Below are 13,518 nucleotides of genomic sequence, written 5' to 3' on the forward strand. Positions count from 1 at the left end.
TTTTTTACATTTTTTTTTGCAGTGTTATAGGTCCCATAGGGACCTATAACACTGCACTCACTGATCTCCTATGCTGATCACTGGCGTGTTTTAACACGCCTGTGATCAGCATTATCGGCGCTTGACTGCTCCTGCCTGGATCTCAGGCACGGAGCAGTCATTCGTCGATCGGAGACCGAGGAGGCAGGTAAGGGCCCTCCCGGTGTCCGGTCAGCTGTTCGGGACGCCGCGATTTCACCGCGGCGGTCCCGAACAGCCCGACTGAGCAGCCGGGATACTTTCAGTTTCACTTTAGAAGCGGCGGTCAGGTTTGACCGCCGCTTCTAAAGGGTTAATACCGCACATCGCCGCGATCGGCGATGTGTGGTATTAGCTGCGGGTCCCGGCCGTTGATGAGCGCCGGGACCGAAGCGATATGATGCAGGATCGCGGCGCGATCCCGCTTCATATCGCGGGAGCCGGCGCAGGACGTAAATATACGTCCTGCGTCGTTAAGGGGTTAAAGGGGTACTCCAGAGGGGGAAAAAAGGTTTTCATGAACTGTAACCAGAGAGTTAAACAGATTTGTAATTTACTCCAATTTAACCCCTTAAGGACACATACATTTTTTGCAAATCTGACCACTGTACTTTAAGCATTAATAACTCTGGGATGCTTTAACTTATGAATTTGATTCTGAGATTGTTTCTTTCGTGACATACTCTACTTTATGGTAGTGGTAAATTTTTGGCGATACTTGCATAATTTCTTGGTGAAAAAATCCAGAATTTCCTGAAAAATTTAAAAATTTTGCATTTTTCGAACTTTAAAGCTCTCTGCTTGTAAGGAAAGTGGATATTCCAAATAAATTATATATTGATTCACATATACAATATGTCTAGTTTGTGATTGCATCATAAAGTTGACGTGTTTTTCCTTTTTGAAGACATTAGAGGGCTTTTTAGTTTAGCAGCAATTTTTCAATTTTTCATGAAAATGTCAAAATCAGAATTTTTCAGGGACCAGTTCAATTTCAAAATGAATTTGAGGGTCTTTATGTTAGAAATACCCTATAAAGGACCCCATTATAAAAACTGCACCCCTAAAAGTATTCAAAATGACATTCAGAAAGTTTGTTATCCCTCACAGGAATTGCAGCAAATTGGAGGAGAAAATTCAAAATCTTTATTTTTTTACACTAACATGTTCCTGTAAACCCATTTTTTTCATTTTACAAGGGGTAATAGGTAAAAATGTCCCCCAAAATTTTCAACCCTATTTCTCTCGAGTAAGGAAATACCTCATATGTGGATGTAAAGTGTTCTGTGAGTGCAGTAGAGGGCTCAGAAGGGAAGGAGAGATAATGGGATTTTGGAGAGCGAATTTTGCTGAAATTGTTTTTGGGGGGAATGTCTCATTTAGGAAGCTCCCATGGTGCCAGAAAAGCAAAAACAAAACCCACATGGCATACTATTTGGGAAACTACACCCCTCAAGGCACGTAACAAGGGGTCCAGTGAGCCGTAACACCCCACAGGAGTTTGATGAATTTTCACTATAGTTGGACGTGAAAATTAAAATTTTTTATTTTTTTCACTAAAATGCTGGTGCAACCCCAAATTTTTCATTTTCACAAGGGGTAATAGGTAAAAATGTCCCCCAAAATTTGTAACCCCATTTCTCTCGAGTAAGGAAATACCTCATATGTGGATGTAAAGTGCTCTGTGGGTGCACTAGAGGGCTCAGAAGGGAAGGAGCGACAATGGGATTTTGGAGAGCGAATTTTGCTGAAATGATTGTTGGGGGGGCATGTCTCATTTAGGAAGCTCCCATGGTGCCATAACAGCAAAAAAAAAAACACATGGCACACTATTTTGGAAACTACACCCCTCAAGGGGTATAGTGAGCCTTAACACCCCACAGGTGATTGACAAATTTTCGCTAAAGTTGGACGGGAGAATGAAAAACTTTATTTTTTTCACTAAAATGCTGGTGTTATCCCAAATTTTTCATTTTTACAAGGGGTAATAGGAGAAAAAGCCCCCCAAAATTTGTAGCACAATTTCTTCTGAGTATGGAAATATCCCATATGTGGATGTAAAGTGCTCTGTGGGCACACTACAATGCTCAGAAGAGGAGGACTTTTGGAAAGAGAATTTAGTTGTAATAGAAGTCAGGGGGCTTGTGCGTTTACAAGGCCCCCGTGCTACCAGAACAGTGTTCCAAAAAATCTGTCAGACACCTGTGGGGTGTAAATGCTCACTGTACCCCTTATTACATTCCGTAAGGGGTGTAGTTTCCAAAATGGGGTCACATGTGGGGGGGTTCTGCTGTTCTGGCACCATGGGGGCTTTGTAAACACACATGGCATACAATTCCAGCCAAAGTCTCTCACAAAAAGCCCAATGGCGCTCCTTCTCTTCTGAGCCCTGTAGTGCACCCGCAGAGCACTTTACATCCACATATGGGGTATTTCCTTAGTCAGAAAAAATGGTGTTACAAATTTTGGGGGGCTTTTTCTCCCATTACCCCTTGTGACAATAAAAACTTTGGGGTAACACCAGCATTTTAGTGAAAAAAAAATCAGATTTTTCATTTTCACGTCCAACTTTAACGAAAATTTGTCAAACACCTGTGGGGCGTTAAGGCTCACTATACCCCTTGTTACCTTCCGTGAGGGGTGAAGTTTCCAAAATGGGGTCACATGTGGGTGATTTTTTTTTTTTTTTGCGTTTATGTCAGAACTGCTGTAGCTATAAGCCACCCCTGTGCAAATTACCAATTTAGACATCAAATGTACATAGTGCGCTCTCACTCCTGAGCCTTGTTGTGCGTCCACAGATCACTTTACGCCCACATATGGAGTATTTCCGTACTCAGGAGAAATTATGTTACAAATTTTGTGGCTCTTTTTTTCCTTTTACCTCCTGTAAAAATGAAAAGTATGGGGCAACACCAGCATGTTAGTGTAAATTTTTTTATTTTTTTACACTAACATGCTGGTGTAGACCCCATCTTTACCTTTTCATAAGGGGTAAAAGGAGAAAAAGCCCCCCTAATTTGTTAGGCAATTTCTCCTGAGTACAGAAATACCCCATATGTGGCCCTAAACTGTTGCCTTGAAATACGACAGGGCTCCGAAGAGAGAGAGCGCTATGCGCATTTGAGGCCTAAATTAGGGATTTGCATAGGGACGAACACGGCAGTGTTCCCAAAACAGGGTGGCTCCAGCTGTTGAAAAACCCCCACCATGCCTGTTCGGCAATACTGGGAGTTATTTTGCAAAAGCTGGATGCTCTGTTTCGGAAACACTGCCGTATGAGACGTTTTCAATTTTTATTTGGGGGGGGGGCAGTGTAGGGGGGGTGTATATGTAGTATTTTACCCTTTATTTTGTGGTAGTGTAGTGTTTTTAGGGTACATTCACACGGGCGGGGGTTCACAGCGAGTTTCCCTCTGGGAGTTTGAGCTGTGGCGGAAAATTTGCTGCAGCTCAAACTTAAAGCGGGAAACTCGCTGTTAACCCGCCCATGTGAATGTACCCTGTACATTCACATGGGGGGCCTAACCTTCAACTGTTGCAAAACTACAACTCCCAGCTTGCACTGACAGACCGTGCATGCTGGGAGTTGTAGTTATGCAGCTGGAGGCATACTGGTTGGGAAACACTAAGATAGGTAACAGACTACCGCAGTGTTTCCGCACCAGTGTACCTGCAGCTGTTGCAAAACTACAGCTCCCAGCATGCATGGTCTGTCAATGCATGCTAGGAGTTGTAGTTTTGCAACTGTTGGAGGCACACAGGTTGGGAAACACTGAGTTAGGAAACAGACAGTGTTTCCCAACCAGTGTGCCTCCAGTTGCAAAGCTACAACTCCCAGCATGCTCGGAGAGCCGAAGGGCATGCTGGGAGTTGTAGTTTTGCAAAATCTGGCCCTTTAGATGTTGCTGAACTACAACGCTCAGCATGTCTGGACAGTCTTGGTATGCTGGGAGTTGTAGTTTTGAAACATCTGGAAGTGCACAGTTTGGAGACCACTATACAGTGGTCTCCAAACTGTAGCCCTCCAGATGTTGCAAAACTACAACTCCCAGCATGCCCAGACAGCCTTTGGGTATCTGGGCATGCTGGGAGTTGTAGTTGTGAAACTACAATGCAGCAGTGAAGATCACTTACCAGATTTTCACTGCTGCATTCTGCTGCCGCCGGTAACCGCCACCTCCATCTTTGCCCCGCTCTGCCCAGACTTTCAGAGCGGGTAGAGCTGGGATCTCAACTTTGACCCCTGCCACATCGCTCCTATCTGTGGGTCCCCGGCTGCTACTAGCAGCCGGAACCTGACGTGTATGACGCGAGCACCGTTCCGATGCTTGCGGTCATACACAGGACATAAATGTACGTTCTGGTGCGGGAAGTCCTGCCAAACCAGGACGTACATTTACGTCTGTGGTCGTTAAGGGGTTAAACAGGTAACAGTTGTGAGCAATATAAAAATCACACCTAAAAGCAGATAAGGAGAGAAGTTCACTTAGTCTTTGCATCGTGTGTCTGTGTGTGCCACATTAAGCATGGACAACAGAATGAGGAGAAGAGAACTGTCTGAGGACTTGAGAACCAAAATTGTGGAAAAAAATCAACAATCTCCAGGTTACAAGTCCATCTCCAGAGATCTAGATTTGCCTTTGTCCACAGTGCGCAACATTATCAAGAGGTTTTCAACCCATGGCACTGTAGCTAATCTCCCAGGTCGTGGAACGCAGGATAGTCCGGATGGTGGATAAGCAGCCCCAAACAAGTTCCAAAGATTCAAGCTGTCCTGCAGGCTCAGGAAGCATCAGTGTCAGCGCAAACTATCCATCGACATTTAAATGAAAGCTATGGCAGGAGATCCAGGAGGACCCCACTGCTGACACAGCAACATAAAAAAGCAATACTACATTTTGCCATAATGAACTTGAGTAAGCCAAAATCCTTCTGAGAAAACGTCTTGTGGACAGATGAGACCAAGATAGAGCTTTTTGGTAAAGCAAATCATACTACTGTTTACCAAAATCGGAATGAGGCCTACAAAGAAAAGAACACAGTGCCTACAGTTAAATATGGTGGAGGTTCAATGTTTTGGGGTTGTTTTGCTGCCTCTGGCACTGGGTGCCTTGAATGTGTGCAAGGCATCATGAAATCTGAGGATTACCAACGGATGTTGGGTCGCACTGTACAGCCCAGTGTAAGAAAGCTGGGATTGCATCCAAGATCTTGGGACTTCCAGCAGGACAATGACCCCAAACATACGTCAAAAAGCACCCAGAAATGGATGGCAACAAAGCGCTGGAGAGTTCTGAAGTGGCCAGCAATGAGTCCAGATCTAAATCCCATTGAACACGTGTAGAGAAATTGCTGTTGGGAAAAGGCGCCTTCCAATAAGAGAGACCTGGAGCAGTTTGCAAAGGAAGAGCGGTCCAACATACCGGCTGAGAGGTGTAAGAAGCTTATTGATGGTTACAGGAAGCAACTGATTTCAGTTATTTTTTCCAAAGGGTGTGCAACCAAATATTAAGTTAAGGGTGCCAATAATTTTGTCCAGCCCATTTTTGGAGTTTGGTGTGACATTATGTGCAATTTGCTTTTTTTCCTCATTTTTTTGTTTAGTTCCAATACACACAAAGGGAATAAACAGGTGTATAGCAAAACATGTGTTACTGCAATCATTTTCTGTGAGAAATACTTCATACTCTTGAAAAAATGTCAGGAGTACCAACATTTACGGCCATGACTGTACATACTACTTGGGTTTATGCATATTTCACATGTATACAATATGTACATCTGGGATCTACGCATACTTTACACGTATACAGCCGGATCCCTGCATATTTCACATGTATGTAATACGAAAGGCAGGGATCCATGCATACTTTACATGTATATAGTAAGATCCTTTCCTATTTCACATGTATACAAAGTGCAGTGCTGGGATTTATGCATATTTCCCATGTATATTGCCGGATCATGCATATTTCACAATAATATGTTCAGCAGGGATCCATGCATATTTCACATCTGTACAGCTGGATCCATGCATATAGATGTTTTGCAGCAATTAAGTTGTGAAGATCTTGAGACAGCTCTTTGCTTTTACCCATCATGAGAGGAGTCTTGTGTGACACCTTGACAATGAGACCTTTTTGTAGGCCATCATTTAGGACTGGACAAGCTGATATAAAGGGGTTGTCCAGGAGGAGAGTTTAAGAAAAAAAAATGTTTGTCTATTGTTCATCATACATAGAATGGAATAAGCTGTAACACCTATATCTCCACTTTGTGTCTTGGGCCTATGTTGTAACCCCTGATGAACCGTAGACATACTTAATCTACAGGGAAACGCGTCGGGTGAAAAAAGGTGAAAAATAGGGGACTGACCCTGAATTTTTTTGAATTTCTTTTTTGTCTTGTCCACAGTGCTCTCTGCTGACACCTGATGCACGTATCAGGAACTGTCCAGAGCAGGAGAAAATCCCCATAGCAAACCTATCCTGCTCTGGACAGTTCCTGATATGGGCATCAGGTGTCAGCAGAGAGCACTGTGGACAAGACAAAAAAGAAATAAAAAGAAAAAAGAAAAGAAATTCCTCTGTAGCATACAGCTGCTAAAAAGTACTTGAAGGGTAAATATTTTTTAAAAGAAGTAATTTACAAATCTGTTTAACTTTCTGGCTTCAGCTGATTAAAAAAAAAAAAAAGGACGCAGGGCGTATCCATACGCCCGTGGGAATTCCGGTCCCCACCGCTAGCCGGTTGGGGACCGGAGCCGGATGCCTGCTGAAATCGTTCAGCAGGCACCCCGGCATATCGCCCAGGGGGGTCATTATGCTCCCCCATGTCGGCGATCGCCGCAGATCGCTGGACAATTCAGTCCAGCGATCTGCGGTGATTCCGGGTCAATCGGGTCTCCAGTGACCCGGTGACCCGGAATTACTGGCTGTTCGGGGCCGTCTCTGACGGCCCCGAACAGCCAGAGCCTGCAGGGGTGAGGTGGCACTGGTGCCACCTCACGATCGCCCTGATTCGTCGGCCGGATTACCGGCCGACCAATCAGGGCGCCTGCTGCGGGCGTCACTCCCGCACCCGCTCCGCCCCTCTTCCGGAGGGCGCGAGCGGGTGCGGGAAGACGACCCCGGGTGCTGGGGACCCCGATCCCCGGCGTCCATGTTGGGATCGGGGCCCCAGGAGCGACGGCGGCGGCGAGGGACAGCCTGCGATGGAGCAGCAGCAGGAGGTGAGTTACAGCCTCCTGCTGTTGCTTAGCAACAGCTCCCAGCATGCAAAAAAGGCATGCTGGGAGCTGTAGTTATGCAACAGCAGGAGGCAGACCACCACAACTCCCAGCATTCCCTTATGGGCATGCTGGGACTTATGGTTTTGCAACAGCTGGAGGCACATTTTTTCTATGGAAAAGTGTACCTTCAGCTGTTGTATAACTACAACTCCCAGCTTGCACAAACAACTAAAGTGCATGCTGGGAGTTGTAGTGGTGCATCTGCTGGTTGCATAATTACAGCTCCCAGCATGCCCGTTGGCTGTCGGTGACTGCTGAGAGTTGTAGTTTTGCAACTGCTGAAGGCACACTGGTTGTGAAACTTAGAGTTTTTTTTTTTACCTAACTCAGTGTTTCACGACCGGTGTGCCTCCAGCTGTTGCAAACTACAACTCCCAGCAGTCACCTTACACCATGCACCGTACATGCTGGGAGTTGTAGTTTTGCAACAGCTGGAGGCACACTGGTTTTGAAACACTGAGTAAGGTCACAAACTCCGTGATACATAACCAGTGTGCCTACAGCTGTTGCAAAACTAAAACTCTCAGCATGTACAGTCTGTCAGCGCATGCTGGGAGTTGTAGTTTTGCAACAGCTGGATGTCCCCCCCCAATGTGAATGTACAGGGTACACTCACATGGGCGGAGGCTTACAGTAAGTATCGGGCTGCCAGCGAGAAACTACTGTGAACCCCCGCCCTTGTGACTGTACCCTAAAAACACTACACTACACTACCACAAAAAATAAAATAAAAAGTAAAAAACACTACATATACACATACCCCTACACAGCCCCCCTCCCCAATAAAAATGAAAAACGTCTGGTACGCCACGGTTTCCAAAACGGAGCCTCCAGCTGTTGCAAAACAACAACTCCCAGTATTGTCGGACAGCCGTTGACTGTCCAGGCATGCTGGGAGTTTTACAACAGCTGGAGGCACCCTGTTTGGGAATCACTGGTGTAGAATACCCCTATGTCCACCCCTATGCAATCCCTAATTTAGGCCTCAAATGCGCATGGCGCTCTCACTTTGGAGCCCTGTCGTATTTCAAGGCAACAGTTAAGGGTCACATATGGGGTATCGCCGTACTCGGGAGAAATTGGGCTTCAAATTTTGGGGGGTATTTTCTGCTTTTACCCTTTTTAAAAATGTAAAGTTTTTGGGAAAAGAAGCATTTTAGGTAAATTTTTTTTAATTTTTTTTACATATGCAATAGTCATGAAACGCCTGTGGGGTATTAAGGTTCACTTAACCCTTTGTTACATTCCCCGAGGGCTCTAGTTTCCAAAATGGTATGCCATGTGGGGTTATTTTGCGGTCCTGGCACCATAGGGGCTTCCTAAATGCGGCATGCCCCCAGATCAAAATTTGCTTTCAAAAAGCCAAATGTGACTCCTTCTCTTCTGAGACCTGTAGTGCGCCAACAGAGCACTTTTCACCCCCATATGGGGTGTTTTCTGAATCGGGAAAAATTGGGCTTCAAATTTTGGGGGGTATTTTCTGCTTTAACCCGTTGTATAAATGTAAATTTTTTGGGAAACCAAGCATTTTAGGTAATTTTTTTAATTTTTTTTTACATATGCAAAAGTCGTGAAACACCTGTAGGGTATTAAGGTTCACTTTACCCCTTGCTACGTTCCCCGAGGGGTCTAGTTTCCAAAATGGTATGCCATGTGTTTTTTTTTGCTGTCCTGGCACCATAGGGGCTTCCTAAATGCGGCATGCCCCCAGAGCAAAATTTCCTTCAAAAAAGCCAAATGTGACTCCTTCTCTTCTGAGACCTGTAGTGTGCCAGCAGAGCACTTTTCACCCCCATATGGGGTGTTTTCTGAATCGGGAGAAATTGGGCTTCAAATTTTGGGGGGTATTTTCTGCTATTACCCTTTTTAAAAATGTTAAACTTTAGGGAAACCAAGCATTTTAGGTAAAAAATTATTATTATTTTTTTTACATATGCAAAAGTCGTGAATCACCTGTGGGGTATTAAGGTTCACATTACCCCTTGTTACGTTCCCCGAGGGGTCTAGTTTCCAAAATGGTATGCCATGTGTTTTTTTTTGCTGTTCTGGCACCATAGGGGCTTCCTAAAGGTGACATGCCCCCCAAAAACCATTTGTCGCTCCTTCCCTTCTGAGCCCTCTACTGCGCCCGCCAAACAATTAACATAGACATATGAGGTATGTGCTTACTCGAGAGAAATTGGGTTTCAAATACAAGTTAAAATTTTCTCCTTTTTACCCCTTGCAAAAATTCAAAAATTGGGTCTACAAGAACATGCGAGTGTAAAAAATGAAGATTGTGAATTTTCTCCTTCACTTTGCTGCTATTCCTGTGAAACCCGTAAAGGGTTAAAACGCTTACTGAATGTCATTTTGAATACTTTTGGGGGTGCAGTTTTTATAATGGGTTCATTTATGGGGTATTTCTAATATGAAGACCCTTCAAATCCACTTCAAACCTGAACTGGTCCCTGAAAAAAAGCGAGTTTCAAAATTTTGTGAAAAATTGGAAAATTGCTGCGGAACTTTGAAGCCCTCTGGTGTCTTCCAAAAGTAAAAACTCATAAATTTTATGATGCAAATATAAAGTAGACATATTGTATATGTGAATAAAAAAAAAAATTATTTGGAATATCCATTTTCCTTACAAGCAAAGAGCTTCAAAGTTAGAAAAATGCTAAATTTTCAAATTTTTCATCAAATTTTGGGATTTTTCACCAAGAAAGGATGCAAGTTACCAAAAAATTTTACCACTACGTTAAAGTAGAATATGTCACAAAAAAACAATCTCGGAATCAGAATGATAACTAAAAGCATTCCAGAGTTATTAATGTTTAAAGTAACAGTGGTCAGATTTGCAAAAAAATGGCCAAGTCCTTAAGGTGAAAAAGGGCTCAGTCCTTAAGGGGTTAAACAAAAAATGTTACCTCTTCAATCTCACAGCGATCCACTGCACAATTTCTGGTCCCACTGGAACTTGTACCGTGGATCACCACAGGATCCTTACCATGATTATTTCATTATTTGTTTTTAAATTACATTGAGGGTCCGTTCACAGGCTAGTAACTAGCAGGGGGTTTCCCGCTGTGAGTTACGCTACCATTCATTTTATGGTTCCGCAAGTGTCAGATTTGCATACTGTCCACGGACCCATTCAAATGAATGGTAGCGTAACTCACAGCAGGAAACCCGCTGCTAAATACTAGCAAGTGAACGCACCCTTAGGGTCTTTTATTTTTAGCTATATGGATAACCCCCTTTAAATGCTTAATTTGTCACCAAATTAGTGTGGATTTGACCCCTCCCTGCATTGCAAAGTGTAAAATACATAGTAAAAACATAAATAACCAAGCTGCATATTTGAATAAATGCAGCATGCTCTTTTACCCTACCCTACATGTGGTATTCACATGTACTGTACTGTAAATCAGCCTTAGGGTACGTTCACACGAGCTGATTTGCAGCGTATTTTACGCTGCAGATCCGCTGTTGAAGGACCCTCTGTATTCTTCCTTTACATGTGCCTGCTCGGAGTGGCAATACGCTGCTACGAGCAGATACAGTGCAATGTGCGAGTCGCTGCGCGCATGCACAGTATACTCTCACATCGCGGCAGGGGGAGCGGCCGCGATGTGTGCGAGTACACCGCGCATGCGCGGCGACTCGCACATTGCTTCAGTGAGTCTGCGTATTGCCGCTCCGAGCAGGCACATGTAAAGGAAGAATACAGAGGGTCCTTCAACGACGGATCTGCAGCAAAATCCGCTGCAAAAATCCGCTCGTGTGAACGTACCCTAAATCAGGGTCCTAGGGTTGATTTACAGATATTGGACAAGAGGGAAAAAAAAAAAAAAATAAATAAAAAAATAAAAAAAAAGAGTGGCACATCTGCAGTATTTACAGTGATGTTACTACATAGCGCAGTGTTTCCCAACCAGGGTGCCTCCAGATTTCTTTGTAGTTTTGCAACACCTGGAGTCACCCTGATTGGGAAACACTGACATAGCACTTCTGCTTGGGAGCTCACATGCAAATTAATGGGAGCTTGAAAAAAAATGCTCATAAAAATGATGAGCCTAGAAAGTTAAAAACCTTAACCCACTGGTCTCATCAAGTGCATGTATCAGGGTGCCGTTGCTACAGTCCACAACTACCTATTAGAGACTTAGCAGGTGATTATTAAAACTTAACACATCGCCCTCCTGACGTTTCACCACAATCAGTGGCTTTATAAAAGGGCTATAGGGCAAATGGCCACTGATTGATTCAGCCAAGAGGCACAGAAGCAGCACAAAAGGTACCAATGATAGCAAAAATCATGAAATATTTTTTTATTGTATTCTTGGTATGAAAAAGACATACGGGGTAACTGCTCCATGCAACAAGCTTCCTTCTCTGATCAAGGGTCTCCTCAACTCATCTGTTAAAGGGGTACTCCCATGGAAAACATTTATTTATTTTTTTTTTAAATCAACTGGTGCCAGAAAGTTAAACAGATTTGTAAATCACTTCTATTAAAAAATCTTAATCCTTCCAGTACTTTTTAGGGGCTGTATACTAAAGAGAAATCCAAAAAAGAAATTAATGTCCTCTGATATCATGACCACAGTGCTCTCTGCTGTCCATTTTAGGAACTGTCCAGAGCAGGAGAAAATCTCCATAGCAAACATATGCTGCTCTGGACAGTTCCTAAAATGGACAGCAGAGAGCACTGTGGTCATGACATCAGAGGAAATTAATTTCTTTTTTGGATTTCCCTTTAGTATACAGCCCCTAAAAAGTACTGGAAGGATTAAGAATTTTTTAATAGAAGTGATTTACAAATCTGTTTAACTTTCCGGCACCAGTTGATATAAAAAAATAAATAAATAAATAAAAAAAAATTTCCACGGGAGTACCCCTTTAAGTTGGAACATATGCAGTGGGGATCAAAAGTTTGGGCACCCCAGGTAAAAATTTGTATTATGTGCATAAAGAATCCAAGGAAAGATGGAAAAATCTCCAAAAGGCATCAAATTACAGATTAGACATTCTTATAATATGTCAACAAAAGTTAGATTTTATTTCCATCGTTTACACTTTCAAAATAACAGAAAACAAAAAAATGGCGTCTGCAAAAGTTTGGGCACCCTGCAGAGTTAATATCTTGTACTGCCCCTTTGGCAAGTATCACAGCTTGTAAATGCTTTTTGTAACCAGCCAAGAGTCTTTCAATTCTTGTTTGAGGTAACTTTGCCTATTCTTCCTTAGAAAAGTCTTCCAGTTCTTTGAGATTTCTGGGCTGTCTGTCATGCACTGCTCTTTTAAGGTCTATCCATAGATTTTCAATTATGTTGAGGTCAGGAGATTGTGAAGGCCATGGCAAGACCTTCAGTTTACACCTGTGGATTTCGAGGTGTGTTTAGGATCATTATCCATTTGTAGAAGCCATCCTCTCTTCAACTTAAGCTTTTTCACAGATGACATCAAGTTAGCATCCAAAGGGGGGCGTGGTCTGGCTGCCTAGCTGCATGCAAGCTTGAGCCGTGAGCTCCGGCTCCTGTGTCCTATAAAGCGACGGTATATAGCACCCAGCCGCCCGACTTTACTACCTCTCGAAAGCTAAATATCTCCAGAATGCCAGGGAGACGCAGGAAACCTGCTGGCCACGCTGCGCTGGCTAAGTTCTACTTCAACAGAGGAGCGGCCTCCCTGCAAGATGGCGGCGGTGAAGAGAGACAGGGCGGAGGGACCTCCGTGTGCACGCGGGGATCCTCGCCGCACCACCCACACTAACCTGCGGCGCTCCACATCGGACCCGGCGCTGACTCCAAGGGACCCTAAGAGTGGACACATCTCAGACCCCGGCAGTCACAACTCCTCACCTGGTTCCCGGGTCTCCTCTCCAGCGGTGAATTACAGCCGCCATGATATGGCTCCTCAGCCGGGAAGCCCTACTCTCCCCTCCCCCTCCTGCAGTCCCCACAAACAGCGCCCTAAGCTGAACGCCAGTCCCAGGGACACCACTTCTTCTCCCCAGACCCAGAGTGAAGAGCTGCTTCCACGGGGAAGGGGGGGGGGGAGATGACCTCTTGGCCCTTCCAGTAGCTAACATTACACTGACAGATACAGTGATGAAGGAAATGATGCTGGCACAACGTAAATCGCTGCTGGCAGACTTTCACTCTTTACTTCAACCCCTCCGCGCTGACATAGGGGATTTGGGAACCAGAGCTGACCACCTGGAG

Source organism: Hyla sarda, chromosome 3, assembly GCF_029499605.1.
Source record: "Hyla sarda isolate aHylSar1 chromosome 3, aHylSar1.hap1, whole genome shotgun sequence".
NCBI classification, from domain to species: domain Eukaryota; kingdom Metazoa; phylum Chordata; class Amphibia; order Anura; family Hylidae; genus Hyla; species Hyla sarda.